Source organism: Diceros bicornis, chromosome 18, assembly GCF_020826845.1.
Source record: "Diceros bicornis minor isolate mBicDic1 chromosome 18, mDicBic1.mat.cur, whole genome shotgun sequence".
NCBI classification, from domain to species: Eukaryota; Metazoa; Chordata; class Mammalia; order Perissodactyla; family Rhinocerotidae; genus Diceros; species Diceros bicornis.
In genome coordinates, this window is record NC_080757.1 from 20,625,434 (window position 1) to 20,642,803 (window position 17,370).

Below are 17,370 nucleotides of genomic sequence, written 5' to 3' on the forward strand. Positions count from 1 at the left end.
CTCAGCCTCAGGGCCATGTGTGCATTTGGAGTCCCTGTGAGCCAGGCAGGGAGTATTATCGTCTATCCCTCCCTCCAGGAAGGCCTCCTTGATTCCCTTGGCCCCCAGCCTGCCCTGGGCGTTTAGGAGTGTCTCTTCTGTGTGCTCCCTGTTGCAGACAGTCTCAGTGGAAGAAAGTCTGGAGGGCAAGGACCTGTGTCAGCTCCCTCCGCAGAGCCCTGGACCAGCCTCTCCATAGTCTGTGTGCTCCATCCTGCCTTTGAATGGTCAGCCGCCCGCCTCCCGCAGCTCTTCCTCCCCAAGGCCCATTCATCAGAAGCAGAGCTGCCGTGCTGGGCTGAGGCCCTGACCGTCCACTGTCTGTCTGTCTGTCCACAGGGTGTGAGGAGCTGCTAAAGGACGTGCTGTCCGTGGAGAGTGCAGGGACGCTGCCCTGCGCACCGGAGATCCCAGACTGTGAGGAGCAGGTAGGAGGGGTCGGCTTCTGGCACCTCCTTGCTCAGCAGGGATGGGGGTGCCTCCTGTGGCCCACCCTGCTCTTTGGGTCTTCCTGCCTTTGCTTCCCCATTTTAGTGTCTGGGAGGCCCCAGAGCCTCCCTCCGAGGACGCTTTGGCTTCAAAGTCAAGAAACAGTTCTTGGAACTGGAGCAATGAAGCCCCTTGAGAAGCCACAGCAGAGTGCAGGAGCTGGGGGTCCTCACAGGGCATCTTTATTCCCCCTTTATGGTACCGAGGAGAAACTGAGCCCAGAGAGGGAAAGTGACAGGCTTGAGGTCAACAGCAGGCAAGACTATAATTTTTTTTCCTCCTGTGCCATAACCCACTGAGCCAACAGGTCCCAGTATGTTTTTTTCCAAAATAACAGCAACCAGTTCTCCAATTTTCCAATTCTCCAACATCATCCGGGTGTCCAGCAATTCAATTCAATTTTGACACTAACCACCCAGAGTTAGTACAGACCCCAGGGTGAAGGCTCAGTCCCGTAAGACTCCCCACACTTGGGGGCAGCCGCAAATGGGGTGCCCAGGCTACCTGCACTTCTGCCAGGCCGACTACCAATGTGGGGGTTCCCACAACCCCCCCTTAGGTTCAATAATTCACTAGAACAACTCATAGAACTCAGGAAAACACTATATTTACAATCGATTTATTATAAAGGATACAACTCAGGAACAGCCCATTGGGGAAGCTGCATAGAGCAAAGTTGGGGGGGTGGGCACAGAGATTCCGTGTCCTCTCAGGCGCACCACCTCCCAGCGCAGCAGTGTGCTTCCAGCCTGGAAGCTCTCAGTCTCTTTGTTCAAGAGTTTTTATAACCCAATCTCCAGCCCCTCTCACTTCCTGGAGGTGAGGGTGGGTGGGGCTGGAAGTTCTCACTTGCTGCTGGTTTTTCCGGTGACCAGCCCCATCCTGAGACTCTCTAGGGTCCCTACCCTGAGTCACCTCATTAGCGTGAATTCAGGTGTGTCTGGAAGGGGTCCTGTGATTAACCAAAGTCACTCCCATCCCTCAGGAAGTTCCAGGGATTTTAGGAGCTCTGGTACCAGGAAGTGGGACAAAGACCACAGTCCCCAATGGCTCTGCTTTACCATTATCATCGCCTAATCGTTTATTATAAAACTTGAAACTATTTTTCCAAACACTTGCAGCTTCATCCTACAGAGAAATGCAGTTTAAGATACCCCTTGACCGTCTCTAAGGTCCCTTCTGGCTGAGACACCCTAGAGCTGGAAGACAGTTATCTTGGTTTCTCCTCCAGGCCAGCTCCAGAGCTTCTCCTCCACCTCTGGTTGGTGCCTCATCTGGACCCAAAACATGAGAATCTTCTATAGCCGAAGGAGGCTCAGGACCCTGGAGGTCACTTTGGCCAATGGCGCACCTCTTGGGATCCAGCTGGGAGGTGGGGTCAGGGTTGGGACTGGGTGAGGGGGCGTCTGTACAGAGGGCCATAGTGCCAGTGGCTGCCCAGCAGAATGCTGTTGGAGAAGGCCAAGGCTCAGAGGTGGCAGAGACCAAAGCCAGCCCCAGTGTGGGGCCAGGGCTCCCAGGTAGGGTCAGGTGGCTGAACTTCAGGATGCTGTGCCCAAAACGAGGGTCCTCAGGGGCGAGTGAAGAGAACCAGGCTCCAGGCAGGCACAGAGGCCAGCAGGAGGGCTCCAGGCCTGCCTTAACCAGCTGCGGATGTGGGGTGTATGTGCATTTGGGGCCAACTAACGGGACCAGGACCAGGGCAGAGGACCCCGAATAGGGGGCGAACACTGAGTGTCCCCAGAATTTTTTGGAGTGGGCCCCTCATGGATTGCTGTACGGAAAGCCAGGTGAGGAGGTGGGGTCATTCAGAACTGGGTCCATACCCCAATTTGGCCACTGACTAGCCATGCAAACAGGGGCAAGTTACTCCAACCCCTCTGAGCCTCAGTTTCCTCAGCTGTAAAATAGAGCTTGCCATGGCCGTCTAGAGGACTTGTGAAATTTCGGTGAGAAATTTCAGTGAGAAAACAGACAGCTAATCCACCAGAACTCCCTCCCTCCTGGTGCTATGTTTCGGAAATTAGTGTGAGAAAGTGGTGCTGAAGTTGTAGTTTCCATCTTTTGTTTCACCCTTGGATACTGGTGTTTCAAAATTATGTCAGAATTAAGGCCGGCCGGTGAGGAGCTGGAGGGCAGAGCGGGGCCGTGGCCGGGGCTTCCCCGCAGCGGTACCCGGGCAGGGTCTTGTTCCTGCAGCCGCGGGCTGCTCTCGTGGCCCCCACACTGTGCCATCCACGCTGGGGGTGGAGAGAAGGTGAGAAACGGGCAGAAGAGTGGGCCTCCAAGAGGGTGATCTTTTTAAAGCAATCTTGTTTTTCCAGAATACAGAATCTGGACGTTCTAGAAAAGCAGAGAGATCACGGCAGTGGAATCTCAGCAACCCCAGTGCTCTCCTCATTCTCTCTCTCTCGGGACTTTGCACATATGGGTTTTTATTGCTTTTGGTTTAAGCCGCTCCTGGGTCAACTCTTTTCTGCTCTCTGCGTACGTCTGGCCCTTACAGGTGGCTCTGTCGGCCGGAGCCGGGCAAGACGGCCACTGATGGCGGACACAGTGCTCACTTGTTCGTGAGCACCCAGTTGACCTGGGCTCTGTTCCTCACCACAGGCCCCGGAGTGCTGGAAGGGGGTAAGGGGGGTGGTTCTAAGGCCAGCCTGCTGGGGTGCGGGGTTCCTGGCCCCTGTGATGTGAATGAATCCTCTTCCCAGCTGAGGGTCCTGTAATGTGCAGCTCTGGGCTCCACTTGGCTAAAGGCCTGGAGGGGTGCAGCCTCGGTGGGGGTAGCTGAGGGGGCCAGCCGGGGGCAGGTCCTAATCTTGTAGGCCAGGGCCTCAGTGCCCTGCTGTGTCCCAGCTGTCCCCTAGGGGTCACTTGGAGACCAACCAACCCAGCAGAGCCTGGATCACTATGCGGGCTTCCCAGGTGCCACTGGGGACAAAAATCTGAGTGGTTTGGAGACCACGCAGGGATGGCATACGACGGGACAGCAGGAGCACACCCCCCCTTCTCCTCCCTGCAGGGTGGGGCAGGGACCTCTGACGTCACCACTTGATGAGGGTCTGGTTAAAACAGTGAAATGCTTTAGTGTTGGCTGATGGTAAACAGCTGTGATGGGGCATCCTGAGAGCACCCCACCCTGCTCACCCTCTCCCAGGCCCCGTGAGCCCCCCACCATTGGGCTACAGAGCAGGGGCTCTGGGCCTGCTGTCCAAACCTGCAGGCTGATGTGAGTCCATCCGGGGTAGGTGGCACCTACACCACACCAGTTCTAGAACTTACTGGATGTCACCCTGCCTGTGTCCTCAGAGCCTGGGTTCCCTGGCCACAAAAAACCTCGTTGAGGGCTTGGTAAACCCACTGTTGGGCAAGTTTCCCAGGGGGATTTGAGTTTGGTCAGAGGGCAGGATGCTGGGTGTCCCCTGTGTCCATGGATGGGCGTCCCTAGGCTGAGGTCTCAGAGAACGTGCTGGGAGCCCTACCTGAGGCTGGCCTCTCCACAGGCTGCCCACTGGCCTCCGTTTGTTGCAGCCTCCAATCCATATGGTGTAGGAGTCTCCACGGGGAGGGGGCAGGGGCAGGTGTGGAGAGCCCCACCCTCGGGCCTCCAAGGCAAGGGGCAGTGACATGAAAGCTGACTCCACACGCCCTTAAGGACCTGGGCCCTGGGTCATTCCCCCACAGGGCTAATTAATAGGGGAGCCATAAATCGAATAAGGCGTCTAGCCGTATGCTCCTTCTACGTAACTGCCATCTCAGCGATGGTGGCACCATCCAGCCAGCCCCCAAACCAGAAAGTCATCCTCGATGCCCCCACATGCAGTAGGCCTGAGTCATCTGGGCCCCCCTCACCCCCTCATCGCTCCACCACTGCTGCCTACCGGCTCTCCTCATCGTCCCCAGCCTTTCTTTTTCCAGACCCGCATCCAACAGTTGCCTCAGGATCTTCCTAAGGAGCTGCTCTGACTATGTCACCCCGTTCTGTGGCCCCTCATCACCAATGATAAAAGCCGTCATTGGCTTCTACCTGCTTCTTCAGCCTCATCTCGCTCCACGGCAAATCTCACACCCTGAAATTAGGGACACCTGACTGCTCCTGGTTTTCTGAAAAGGCCATGTTCTCTCCTGCCTCTCAGATTTTGCACAAGTTGTCTTTCTCCTGGGATGTCCTCCCACCCACTGTCTCTGGGATGTCCTCCCACCCACTGTCTCTAGGCTAACTTCTGCTCATCATTTAAGACTTACATAGGTACCACCTCCTCCAGGAAGCCTTCCCTAGTTCCCTCTGCCCCAACCTGCCCCCAGTCTGGAGGAGGATCTGCACTGAGCTTCCTTGGGGCCCCATGCCCTCTATCACTGCTTTAACCTCACCCTCCAGGAGAGTTCCCAGATGTTCCCAGCACAGTGACACCATTTTTGCTTCATGGCAGGGCTTAAGCTGAGCTCATCTCCTTCACACGCCGCAGAGCGCCCATAGCAAACATCCTTATCCATGTTCCACAGAGCGCTTCTCTAAGTATTTTAGGATTAGATATCTAGAAATGGAATTGCTGTATCAAAGGGTATGAAATTTTATTTTTTAATGGATGTGTCCAAATTTTTCTTCCAAGAAGACTGTACCAATTGTATCATCCAACAGTATGTGAGAGTGCCCATTTCCTCCCCGTTTGTCCGCCCTGGAGGTTCTCCGTCTGCCTACAGGTCTCCCCTCCACTCCTCTCCCCTCCCTTCTGCTACTCACCAATCTGAGGGACGAAAACTCACTCTCGCTGCTGTTGTGTTGCCATGTACTAGTGAAGTAGACCATCTTTCCTAATGCTCGCTGGCCCTTTGCATTTCTTCTTTTGTGAATTGCCTGTTCATGTTCTTTGCCCATTTTCCATTGGGTTGTTTATCTTTCCCTGATTGATTTGTAAGAAATCTATATTCTCACTATCAATCTTTATGCATTTTGCTTATATTTTAATCTTGTTTTTGGTGTCTTTTATTGTATAGAATTTTTAAATTCTGGTGTAATCATTATCCATCTTTTTATGCCATTTACATTTTGTTTATTATTTTGTGCCTTGCTTACCTTAAAGGCTATATACATATACTCCTTTTTTTTTTTTTAATACCTTTAGACAAAAAGTGTTTATGCTTAGCTCTGGGATCCACCTGGGGCATATTTTTGGTTTTGGTGAGGGTGATATCTGGTATTATTATTTTCCAAATGTTGCCAGCTGTTCAAGTTCCTGTTGCTGAATAATCCCTCTTTCCCCGCTCATTTGAAATTTCACCCCTCTATGGTGTGCACACTTTCCTTATAAACACAGGCCTCTTTCTGGACTCTGGTCTGTTATAGTGATCTATTTTTCTGCCTATTTCTAAGCCAAAACCACAATGTCAGTTATTCTTGCGTTATATGTTGATATCTGATAGAGAAAGCCTCCCTCGTCATTCTTTATTAAAAATCTTTTTTGTTATTCTTACGTATTTTCTCTTCCAGAATAGTCTTTTTTTGTCAAATTCTATCAAAAATCCTGCTAGAGATTTTCTTTGAAATTTGTACATCGTTGCAGGGAATTAGTTTCTTTACAACGTTCCTCTCATCTGGGAACGTAGTATATGTCTTCATTTATTCTGGCCTTCCTTTATGCCCTTCAGGAAAGATTTGATTTTCTCAAATAGGTTCTGCACCATTTCTTTGTAGGGTGACTTTCTTTTAGAGCTTCTACTGCTGTGATGTGTAAAGGATCTTTTTGCCGTTATATTTTCTAATTCATTATGGCTACCATATAGGACAGCTTTTCATTTTTGGTGTTGGTCTTGTCATAACAACCTTATTAAACTCCCTTATTAGTTCTAATAGTTCACTTACATATTATTTTCCAACATGCTGAATCTATATAACAATGTAGCCATATTATTTTTCTACCTAAATCTAAATGGCTATATAATATTTCATCACATGAAGACAACCAAATTTATTTACCAGTTCCTTATTGTTGGGCATATGTATATTTTAACTTAATTTCAGGGCTTAACAAAAGCAGAGTAATAATAATTCTTGTAGCTAAATCATTCTCCACAGCAGCAGTCATTGTTTTAGAGTAAGTCAGAGGTTGGCAAATTATAGTCCCCATGGGGCAAATCTAGCAGCCTGTTTCTGTAAGTAAAGTTTTATTGGAACACAGCCACGCCCATCGCTCACCTCTTGTCTATGGCTGTTTTCACACTGCAACAGAGATGAGTGACTGCCACAGCATTGTATGGCCCGCAAAGCCTCAAATATTTACTATCTGCCCTTTACAGGGAAAGTTTCCCAACCTTTGGGATAAATTCTGATAGGTGGAAACTGTTTTATGAAAAGGATGCCAATCTTAAAATCTCTAATACATCTGCCAAATTCGTTTGCAGAAGATTTGTCTCAATAACTCTCCCATCAAGATTGTGTCAGATTCCTACTACCCTTTTGATACTGCGTGTTACTGATTTCTCAAATCTTTCCAATTTGAGAGGCTAAAATTAGGATTGCTCTTTTGAATTAAAATATGGTTGAGCTTCTTGAATTACATTTATCAGTCACTGGGAGTTTTTTCTTCGTGAATTGCCTGTCCACGTTCTTCACCCTGGTTTCTATGGATGTATTCATAGTCATTGATTTATAAGAACTAAAAATATAACTTTGGACATACATTACAAACATTTTTTCAGCTTACCATTTATTTTTAACCATTTATGACAGCAAATAAAAGAATCTTATAGCCAACTCATCAATCTCTTCCGTGATGGCTTCGGCCTTTGGTGTAATGCTTAGAAAGGCTTTCCAACTGAGATTGTGAAACTATCCTATTTTTCTATTTTACGTATTCAGTTTTTACGTTTACAGCTTTGATCCATGGAATGAATTCTGATGTCTGCAGTGTGATAGGGATCCAATTTTCCTTTTTTCCTCTCAGCCCCTCTTACCTTCCCTCCTGCCCGCCTCACCTCACAGGAACCAGAAGTTCTTTGCAAGGTTATGCTTAAGCAGTCTCCTGATGGCAAAGCAAATGGGGTTTTCTCGGAACCCAGACTTCAGCCTGAGCCCAGACTGGCTCTTCTGCTCATATTCAGAAGGAGTTTTGCCAAACCCCAGTTTTGCCAGAACAGTTATTAAAAATCTGCCCCGTGCTTCTCTCTAGAGCTGGCCTGGGAGCGCTTACAGCCTGAAGGTCCAAGTCCACTGTTGCTTCATTTCATCCCTCCTGAAGCAAGCATTTCTAAAACCGCTGGTGACAACGGCACTTTTAAACTCTAAAAATACTTCTTCTGACAAACAGCGCTCTGATTCAGCTGTGCCGGTGGAGGTGTGGGTGGTGGCGCCGTGCTTGCACTGGCCTGGCGAGGCGGGAGGGTGTTTCACAGCTCAGGGAGGAGCCTTGCTTGATCGTTTCTGCTTATAGATGGCCCCAGGATTTTTGTTGTGTTCCAACACCTCCCTCCTCCAAAATGAAAGAATAATTTACTTACCCCAAGCCTCAGAATTTCTATAAGAAGAAAAAGATCTTCAATTCCTATCTTTGGGAGGTAACTGAACTCTGATGAAACCAAAGGTGGCTGGGATAGAAGCAGAGCAGATGTTGAAGCCCCTTGTGTTAGTTCCCTCACCCTGGTCTGCGCTGCACCGTCTGTCCCCCACCTCCTGCCCCTGAGCTCCAGCTTGTGCTCCAGCTCCTGCCTGACCCGACTCTGATGCTCAAGTTCACACATATCTTTAGAACTTAGCCTCGCTGAGTAGGAGCTTGAACAAACTTTAGTGAGTGGCCACTTACATCCTGTCCTTTTAAAGCCAAGCAGAAGGAAAAGTTTTGGTTTTATTACCCTGTAGGACATTCACCAATTTCATATCTAACTTTGCAGTCTTACTTCTGCCTTCTTTCTTTCCTGGATGTTCATTCATCCTTTGATCTCTCCCTTTCTCCTTTGAAGCAGCTATCCCAACCTGCTGGTCCCTCATTAGTGAGTTAAGTACATTTTCGACACAGATAACTGTGGGAAAGCACACATACACACACAATCACATAAGGACAGATGTTTGGTCATGCGTACAGTCACATCAGGACAGATGTTGATTGTCAGAAACAGCACGGTCTAAACTAGTGGTTCTCAACCCTGGCTGCACGTTGGAATCATGTAGATGCTTTCAGAAGATACTGGAGCCTGGGTCCCACCCCCTGAGATTCTAATTTGATTGGTCCACTCACCTGTTTTGTAAAGCTCCCCAGATAATTCTAATACACACCCAGGGTTGAAAACCAAGTGTCTAAACCAGGAGTTCTCAAACTTTGCTGCATATTAGAGTTACCTGGGAGCTTTTAAGATACTGGATGCCCAGGCTGTGCACCAGCCCAATTAACCCTGAACCTCCAGGGATGGGACCCAGGCATCAGCATTTTTTAAAGCTCCTCAGACAATTCCGTGAAGCCATGACCCATACGTACAATGTCCTGGATTCTGGCCAGCTCACATCAACACTTCCTTCCCTAAGGATGGAATGCAGAAGCTGGGGTCGGGGGAAGAGTCTTATACCTTAAAAATGGCCAATGCCTGGCATAGCGTGTGTGCTCAACAAATGTCGGCTGCCCTTTTCTCCTGGCCCCAGATGGCATCCTCTAGGGAGGGTGGTTTGGGATTGCAGGGCCCTGGACCAAGGTGTCTCCCGTAGAACCCGGCTCCCTGGGTGCTCACGCGCCGGGAGGGAGCATTCTTGGAGTCCAGTGAGCCATGACTTTGCTTTTCCAGAGAGGGGCCCTGCACAGGCCCACGGGGACTCTGGGTCAGCAGGGCGGGGGCGCCCCATGTGTCAGAGCCTAAACAGGAATCTTATGAGGAAGTTCCTCATCTGCCACCCGGTTTAGAAACCTGACAGCCCAGGCTCCCACGGCAGGAGGTGTGAGAGTGGAGAGTAGATCACTTTTACTCAACAAAGACCTAGCAAGTTCACTTTTCCTCCAACTTTTTATTTGGGAAATTTTCAACTTTCAGAAAAGTTGCAGAAGCAGTACAGTGAATACCCGCATATCCATCACCCTGGATTCACCCGTTAACATGCGGCTACATCTGCTTTCTCTGTATATGTGTGTCTGTCTATAAACACACTTTTTTTTTTTGCTGGACCATTTGAAAATTAGTTGCAGACATTATGACACTTCATTGTTAAATACTTGGCCATTCCTAAGAGCAAAGATATTCTCCTACATAACCACAATACAGTTATCACTTGTCAGAAATTTAACACTGACGCAATAGATTATTATCTAACATAAGCTTCATATTCAAGTTTTCCCAGTATTTTTATAGCTTTTCTTTCTGATCTTGGATCCAATCCAGCATCACACATTACCTTTAGTTGTCGTGTCTCTTGAGTCTCCTTTAATCTAGAATAGTTTACCAGCTTTTTTTCACCCTTAATGACATTGACTTTTTTTTTTTTTTGGTGAAGAAGATTAGCCCTGAGCTAACATCTGTGGCAATCTTCCTCTATTTTGTATGTGGGATGCCACCACAGTGTGGCTTGATGAGCGGCGTGTAGGTCTGCGCCTGAGATCTGAACGCGCGAACCCTGAGCTGCCAAAGCAGAGCGTGTAAACTTCACCACCACGCCACCGGGCCAGCCTGACACTGACATTTTTTATGAATTCAAGGCTCCAGAGACTGTCCCTCAGTTTGGATTTGCCCATATTGATCTCCTAGCCCTTTAGGTTAGTACAATTTACATCAAATTGAAACGGGGCAGAGAGGAGGGGCCCAGGAGGGGGTCCTGTCCTTGTTTCTCGCCTCCAAAACGCATTTCAAGTGTCTATTCTTGGTGCCTGCTCAACGGGCCTGTTTTCCTAGGTGCAAAGCAGCTGGCAAGTGGGGTGTGGAGAAGATGGGGGAGCACTGTGGGGTGGTAGGCCTTGTCTTTGTGAGGCAGAGCGTCCACTCCTTGGCACCTGTGCCCAGAACTGGGAGGAGGCAGTGGCCTCGGTTCTTGCTGGCTCTGGGAACATACCGTGGGCACTGTGAGTGTCTGTGCAGTCGGTGTATGGTGACCCCTGGCACCTGGGTACAGTGTGAGGAAACGTGGGTCCTTGCTCTGTGGCCGTGGCCACATCTCCATCCTCAACGGTGAGATGAGGACATTGGAGTAGGTGTTTTTCTTTCCTGAGAGCCAATCCCAAGAGGAGACTGTAAAACGGGGACCCTCACTGGGTCTTTGGGGGATTATCTGAGATGATGTGGGGAGGAGGGCTAGGCCCCTACAGTGCTGTGGGTGGTACTTCTCAAGGCTCCCAGGCCTGAGGGGATCCCAGCGTGCTCCAGGACACCAAGGAGCCTCTTCCTGCAGCATCAATTCACTGCAAGAATCGGGGAAAACATTGTCAAACATTAAAACAGACACGGAACGTAATTCACACATTTTAAAGATAACAAGGAAGACTTAAAATAGTTTTACTTTAGAAGCTCCTGCTCCTATAATGGACCTGTGTCCACCTTCCTCTGCTGTGTGACCACTTTATGTAAGCTATTACTATTATTGCTGTTTTATTGTAGTAAAACAAAAGCAATGTCCATTTTTTGTGTGTGTGTGTGAGGAAGATCAGCCCTGTGCTAACATCTGCCAATCCTCCTCCTTTTTTTTTTTTTTTTTTTTTTGCTGAGGAAGACTGGCCCTGGGCTAACATCCGTGCCCATCTTCCTCCACTTTATATGGGACGCCGCCACGGCATGGCTCGCCAAGCGGTGGGCCTGTGCGCGCCCAGGATCTGAACCAGCAATCACCGGGCTGCCGCAGCGGAGCGCGTGCACTTAACCGCTTGCACCACCAGGCCGGCCCCAGCAATGTCCGTTTTAATAATAAAACTGCTCTTGACTGGGGAGGAAGGGAAAAACAGGGAAATTTGGCCTTAGGTGGTCAGGGCCAGGGAGGGGCTCCGTGGGCAGGCCCGGGGGGGTGACATGATTCTGCCTCCTCTAACGGCTGGCCTCAAGGAGGCTTGATTGAGTCCCCTTTGTCTGGGGCTGCCCTGAACCCACAGGAAGCCCTTTTGGCCAGATCCTCACCAGGAACTGCTAATCCCCACCCAGGCTGCTCAGAACCCTGGAAGGAGCTCAGGTTTGAGTCAGGCGAGCTGAGTGTGAATTATGCTAGGCCACTTTCTCTGTGTGTCGTTGGGCAAGGTGCCTCACCTCTCTGAGCCTTCTTCATTTCTGCATGTGTAAAATCAGGGTAGTAGTGCCTGACTTGCAGGGTTCTGGTGAGAATGAAGTGGGATAATGTCTCTATGGGTCCTGAAGAGGAGGGTCCCCCAGTAAGTGGTAGCTGCGATTGTTGTCTTTTCAGTACGGCCCAGATCCCTGAGGGCAATCCCTGTGAACACAGGTGACATGGAGAAGTCCCTCACCTTCCTGTTACCAGAGCCACCAGCCTGCCTCCAACTGCGCACACACACAGCTTCCCTCCTGGGGTGGTGACCTGCTCTGACAAAGGCCACCCTGTGCCTGAGCTCTGGACCCCTGCCCGTCTTGCCTGCTCTAGGACTTGTCCCCACCAAGAGCCCCCTAACCCGCAGGGCCGGTGCTGCGCCCTCTCCTGGATGCGTGGAGCTGATGCACTATAATAACGCCCATGGGGGAGCAGAACTTCATATCCCCTTTTCCCTCCCCTGTAGCCCAGATATTTCCTCCAAACACTCATCTGAACCCCCTTTCTCGTCCCTCTTTCCCTCTGCTACCCGCCCCAATCACATCCTGGCTCCTCTGTTCGGTTGAAACACCTCTCATGTCACCAGGGACTTCCGTCTTGGCAAACGCAGTTCTCCGTTTGCATTTTACAAGAACTCTTGGCAGGGCCTGGCACAGCCAACCCCTCCCTTCTTGGGACTCCTCCTTCCCTTAACTTTGTTGGCTGCCTCCTACCTCTTAGGCCGCTCCTCCTCCATCGCCTTTGCTGGCTTCTCATCCCCGTGGCTGCCACTAAGTGGTCTTCATTAAGCCAGGTCTCCATCCTCAGCTCTCTGTTCTTCCTCACCTCCACTCACTCCCCTGGTGAGCTTGTCGGGTCCCAGGGCCCTAAATGCACCATTTCACTGTGGGGTCCCAAGAGAGTGTGTCCCCTCTGACTTTACCTTTGGCTCCAGATCCTATATGGAACCACCTATGCCCCCCACCCTGCACTCATATCTAATGGGCATTTCAGACACGCCCGACACTACATTGTTTGATCCTGCTCCAACCCTGCAGCCCCGGAAAAGGCTCCCCCATCTCAGTAGATGGCTCCCCCATCCACCTGGTTGCTCAGACCAAGGATCAAGTCATGGTTAATCTCTCTCCTTCCTTCCACATCCAACCCATCAGCAAGGCCTGTTGGTTTTACCTCCAGGATTGGGGCCGGCCCGGTGGCGCAAGCAGTTAAGTGCGCGCGCTCCGCTGCAGCGGCCCAGGGTTCGCCGGTTCAGATCCCGGGGGCGCACTGACCCACCTCTTGTCAAGCTGTGGCAACGTCCCATATAAAGTGGAGGAAGATGGGCATGGATGTTAGCCCAGGCCCAGTCTTCCTCAGCAAAAAGAGGAGGATTGGCATCGGATGTTAGCTCAGGGCCGATCTTCCTCACCAAAAAAAAAAAAAAAATTACCTCCAGGATATGTCCTAAGCCATCCACTTCTCTCCACCTCCATAGTTACACGCCCCAACCTGTCAGAGCCTGACATCGTCCCCCAACCTGGTCACCTGCATTCTCTCTTGCCATTCTGTAGTCCATTCTCCACACAACAGCCAGAGTGTTCTGTTAAACTCTTAAATCAGGTCCTGGAACTCCCTTGCTTAAGATGCTCCAATCACTTGTCGTCTTACTCAGAATAAAATCCTAAACCCTGACTTCTCACCGTGGCCTACCAGGTTTCACTTTTGCCTGGACCTGTGACCTCGTCCCCTGCCATCTTCCCCGTGATCCTTGCTGTTCCGGCCACACTGGCTGTTTTTCTGTTCCTCAAATACCCTAAGCTGGTTGCTTAACTCTGCCTTGCTATTCTTTCTATCTAGAACCCTCGTCCCTCAAATCTTTGCACCCCTGCTGTCACATTCTTCAAGTTTCAGCACAAATGACGCCTCCTCAGAGAAGCCTTCCCTGACCACCCATTTTAAGGAACCCCCTCCACACCCCATCCCCCATCCCTATCATAATACCTTGCTCATTTCCTTCAGAGCGCGCACCACTGTTTGCCAGAATCTTGATTGTCTCTGTGTGTCCTCTTTCCCCCACTGGACTGTAAGCCCCCTGGGTCGAGGACTTGGCCTGTCTCCTGCACTGCTGTGCCCTCCACGCCGAGCACCGTGCCTGGCATGGAGAAGCTGCTGGTTCGTATTTGTTGCCCAAGTGGTGGACGAGTCTCAGCTGTGGAAGGTCAGCTCCGTGCCAGGGAGGGTTTCCTCCTGCTGAGGAGCAGTTGCCCCGCCCTGCCCCCCCACCAGCTCAAAGGGTGTACAAATCTGCCTCCGTGCTTCCGGGGGCTTAGAAGGGAGCTGCAAGGGAGGTGACTGGTTGCTCTGACTCTACCCCTGGACTCTCAAACTTTGACGTGTGCATGAATCACGTGGGAGCTGAACAACATGCAGACTCTGATTCCGGAGGTCTGGGGTGGGCCTGCGATCCTGCATTTCTCACGAGCTCCCCGGTGGTGGGGACGCTGTGGGTCGGCATCACACCAGCAGAGCTTTGGTAACATGTGGGCCCTTCCCCCAGCCCTGGCCTTAAATGCCATGCCGTGGGAAGAGGTGGAAAGAGCCTGAGGGGTCCCTCGCCTGCCTCCTCTCTCCTCCCCCCGCCACCAGCAGGCGTTGTTTCTAGCCGTGGCTGTCACCTCCGCACGTGCGTGCTGAGGCCCGCTGGGTTTCCGTCTCCACGTTTCTGCTGCTGTGACAGACAAGACTGACTCTCTGCCAGCAACGGCGCCCAGCCACTTGCTTCTGTCCCTGCTCTGCTCTCTCTTTGCGCTCCGCTCCTCTCGTGAAGGCAGGCTCCTTGGGGGTGTCGTGTCTGCCGGAAGTCAGGCCAGGCTCGCGGCCCTGGTGCAGGACAGGACAGCCCACCTGGCTGGGATTTGGGAGGCGCTGCCATCCAGACCCAGAGGCTGAGGGGTTTCCAAGCTTTGGTTTCGGGAGTAGGCATGGATAAGCATACCTGATGGGCCCTGGAGGCAAAGGGTTAATTTAAACTTGGGGAGAGCATGGGCTTGGGGCCTGGGGCTCCTGGGTTTGTATCATGTCACTTACTAGTTGGGCGACCCTGAGCAAGTTACTTAACCTCTCTGAGCCTCACTTTCTTCCCTTGCTAAATGACGTTGTAAGTGGTGTGTTCCTCACAGGGTTATTGTAAAAATGAAAGTGAGAGTGCGTAGAGAGCACCCAGCATGGTGCCTAGAAAATGCTGGAATCTCTCAATTCGTAATGCATAGATTGTGAGACGTATCATGTAGATTGAATACCTTTTACCCCAGGGTCGCTGACAAGGTGCTGACAAGCGATGCCTGTGTCCCAGGCGTCCTCCACACCTGCATCACTAACCCCACAGCCGACCTGCTGCTCTTGCACAACTAGGAAATACAGCCCGGGGCATTCCCAAGAATTGGGTTCGTCCCTGTCACACCCTTCTCCCGGGGAAGGGAGGGCCTGATGACTGAGGAACACGCCTGCTGAGCCTGAGGGAGCATGTTCAAATATTTCATTAGAGCAATAAACAGCTGTTCCCATCCTCATTGTGGCTACATTCCGTTTCCTGACCAGGACAGTGAAAATGGCTAAGAATAATGTAAAACACAGCATAAGGTCTGATTCTTACAGGGAACTTGCTATGGGCTCTGTGGGGCTCCCAGGCTTAGCTGACCACATTCTCCAAGCTTCTTTGATTATCAGCACAGTGCAGATGGGCAGGAAGAGCACTGAACAAGTTCCCGCCTCCATGCCTTGCCTAGCCCCTGCTTTGTACACGCTCGCTGGATCTAGCTGGGCAGAGACAGCTCCTGTGACTACAGGGCTGGGAAGCTGAGCATCTTCTCAGCTAGGATGCCGTGGCCTTACATCCAGAACCCATTTCAGAAGGGCAGCCTTTACCATGCCCAGCCGGTCTTCTTCCTGTGCTGTGACTGGGAACATTCTTGCTCTCCTGAGGGAATTTTTAATCCAGGCCAAAAGGACCCCTGAGATGGGTGGAGGGCCGGCACCCCTCCCACCCGGAAGCATGCCAGGATCTTTATCTGCTGCGGTGAACCTCAGCTGATGCCCGGAAGGGGCCCCTCCCTCAGAGAGAGCGCAGTCCTGAACTTACAGGCAGAATCAGTGACACGGGAGAAAGTCGGCCGGAGGACACACTATTCCTTAAATTTCCATTCCTGGTGTCAGGTTCCATGTCAGAGAGCACTGTGTCATCTCACCTCCTCGCAGAAATCTCTTCACAGACCCACATTCTATTTTTATCCCCTTGGCTCAGTGTAAGGCAGCCCTAAACAGAATAGTTCTTCAACTTCCTTAAAATTGCTACTGGAAACCTGATCCGATTTGTACGCTTTGCTTCAAAACATTCTTTTTAGGATTTTGCACCAGAAAAAAAGCCTTCCCTGGTGAATGATTTCCTTCTCTCCTCAGATGACAGGCATGGCAGGATAACTGACTACTTTCCCTGTTGTGTTTTGGGAGTTAGAAAACTTAGAGCTAATGGCGAATCAATAACTTCCACTTTAATTAGTTACTTCCTTTTTCTGTGTGGTTTATTTTTATTTTGTTTGTCCAATTGTGAATGTCTTTTATTGTAAATAATGTCACAGATGTCAACAACAACAAAACTGAGTCTGGGTTTAGTAAGGAGAGGCTATTTGAAAGGATTGTTCCAAGGAGGGGGGAGGAACTATTGAAATAGGAAGGGGACCACTACGATAGGGCAGAAGCTCTGACCATACGGTCTGTGGGCATCTCAAGGCTTAGGCAAAGGGGCTTTCTTTACAGGGAGGAATAAACAGGTGGGATGACAGGGTGGCGGGGTCATCAAGGTCATCAGAGGAGATCAGAGAATGTTTTGCCCTGAGGCCACACTATGCTGGGAGGGCTGGTAAGAAGGGGCTGTATGCTGGCTCAGCCGGAGGGTGGGCCAAAGTTCACAGACCTGGGGGAAGAAGAGAAGCTTCATCAAAGTTTAGTTAACAAGCATTTTGTTCTGTTTGATCGTAGGAACCAGCAGATCAAGGCAAAGAATGGGAATTTGGAGGGTGGGATACTTTGGTTCCCAGGTCTCCCTCCATCTACACTGTGCTGTCCCCCGGGGCAGGGACCAGCCTCATTCATTGCTCTGCCCTCCCCAGTCCTGGGCCCAATCGAGTTATTGGGTCAGTGTTTGTTGACTGACTGAATGAGGGCCTCCCTGAAGTCAGGAGCTCCCCTCTCTGGGAGGTCCAGGAACATGCAGGCTGCACTCCCACCCCTCCCTGAGGGGTCCGCAGCTCAGGGCCGTGACCCCTGCCCCCTCCCTGAGGCGCTTCTAGCTCCCCCTCTTCCCTAAGGGCGTCCCCAGCTCCTGGCCTGCCCCCCCAACCCCTTCTCTGAGGGGGTCCTAGCTCTCCCCATCCTCCCCCTCCTCCAGAGGTGCCCAACTCCAGGCAGTGCTGTTCTTGCTCCCACCCTAGTCTCCTTTCCGGGCTCTGGGGCAAGGGGGAGGAGAGGGTGGGAAGGTGGAAGAGGGGCCACCCCACTGTCGCCCCGAGTGGATGACAGACCCAGAGGGAGCGTGGAAGGCTGCAGCCCTGGGGTGGGAGCCAGGCTGGGCCAGGCAGGGTCCTTCTCTGCCTGTT

General features: G+C 51.2%; 1 protein-coding gene across 1 annotated transcript in view; it reads left to right on the forward strand.

The window, feature by feature from the left end:
- Positions 1–399: 399 nt before the first annotated feature.
- Positions 400–17,370, forward strand: part of RAB11FIP4 (RAB11 family interacting protein 4) — a 79,513-nt gene continuing 62,542 nt past the window's right edge. The window contains exon 1 of the mRNA XM_058560316.1: positions 400–467. The gene's annotated coding sequence lies outside the window, so the exon portion shown is untranslated. The remainder of the gene's footprint in view (positions 468–17,370) is intronic.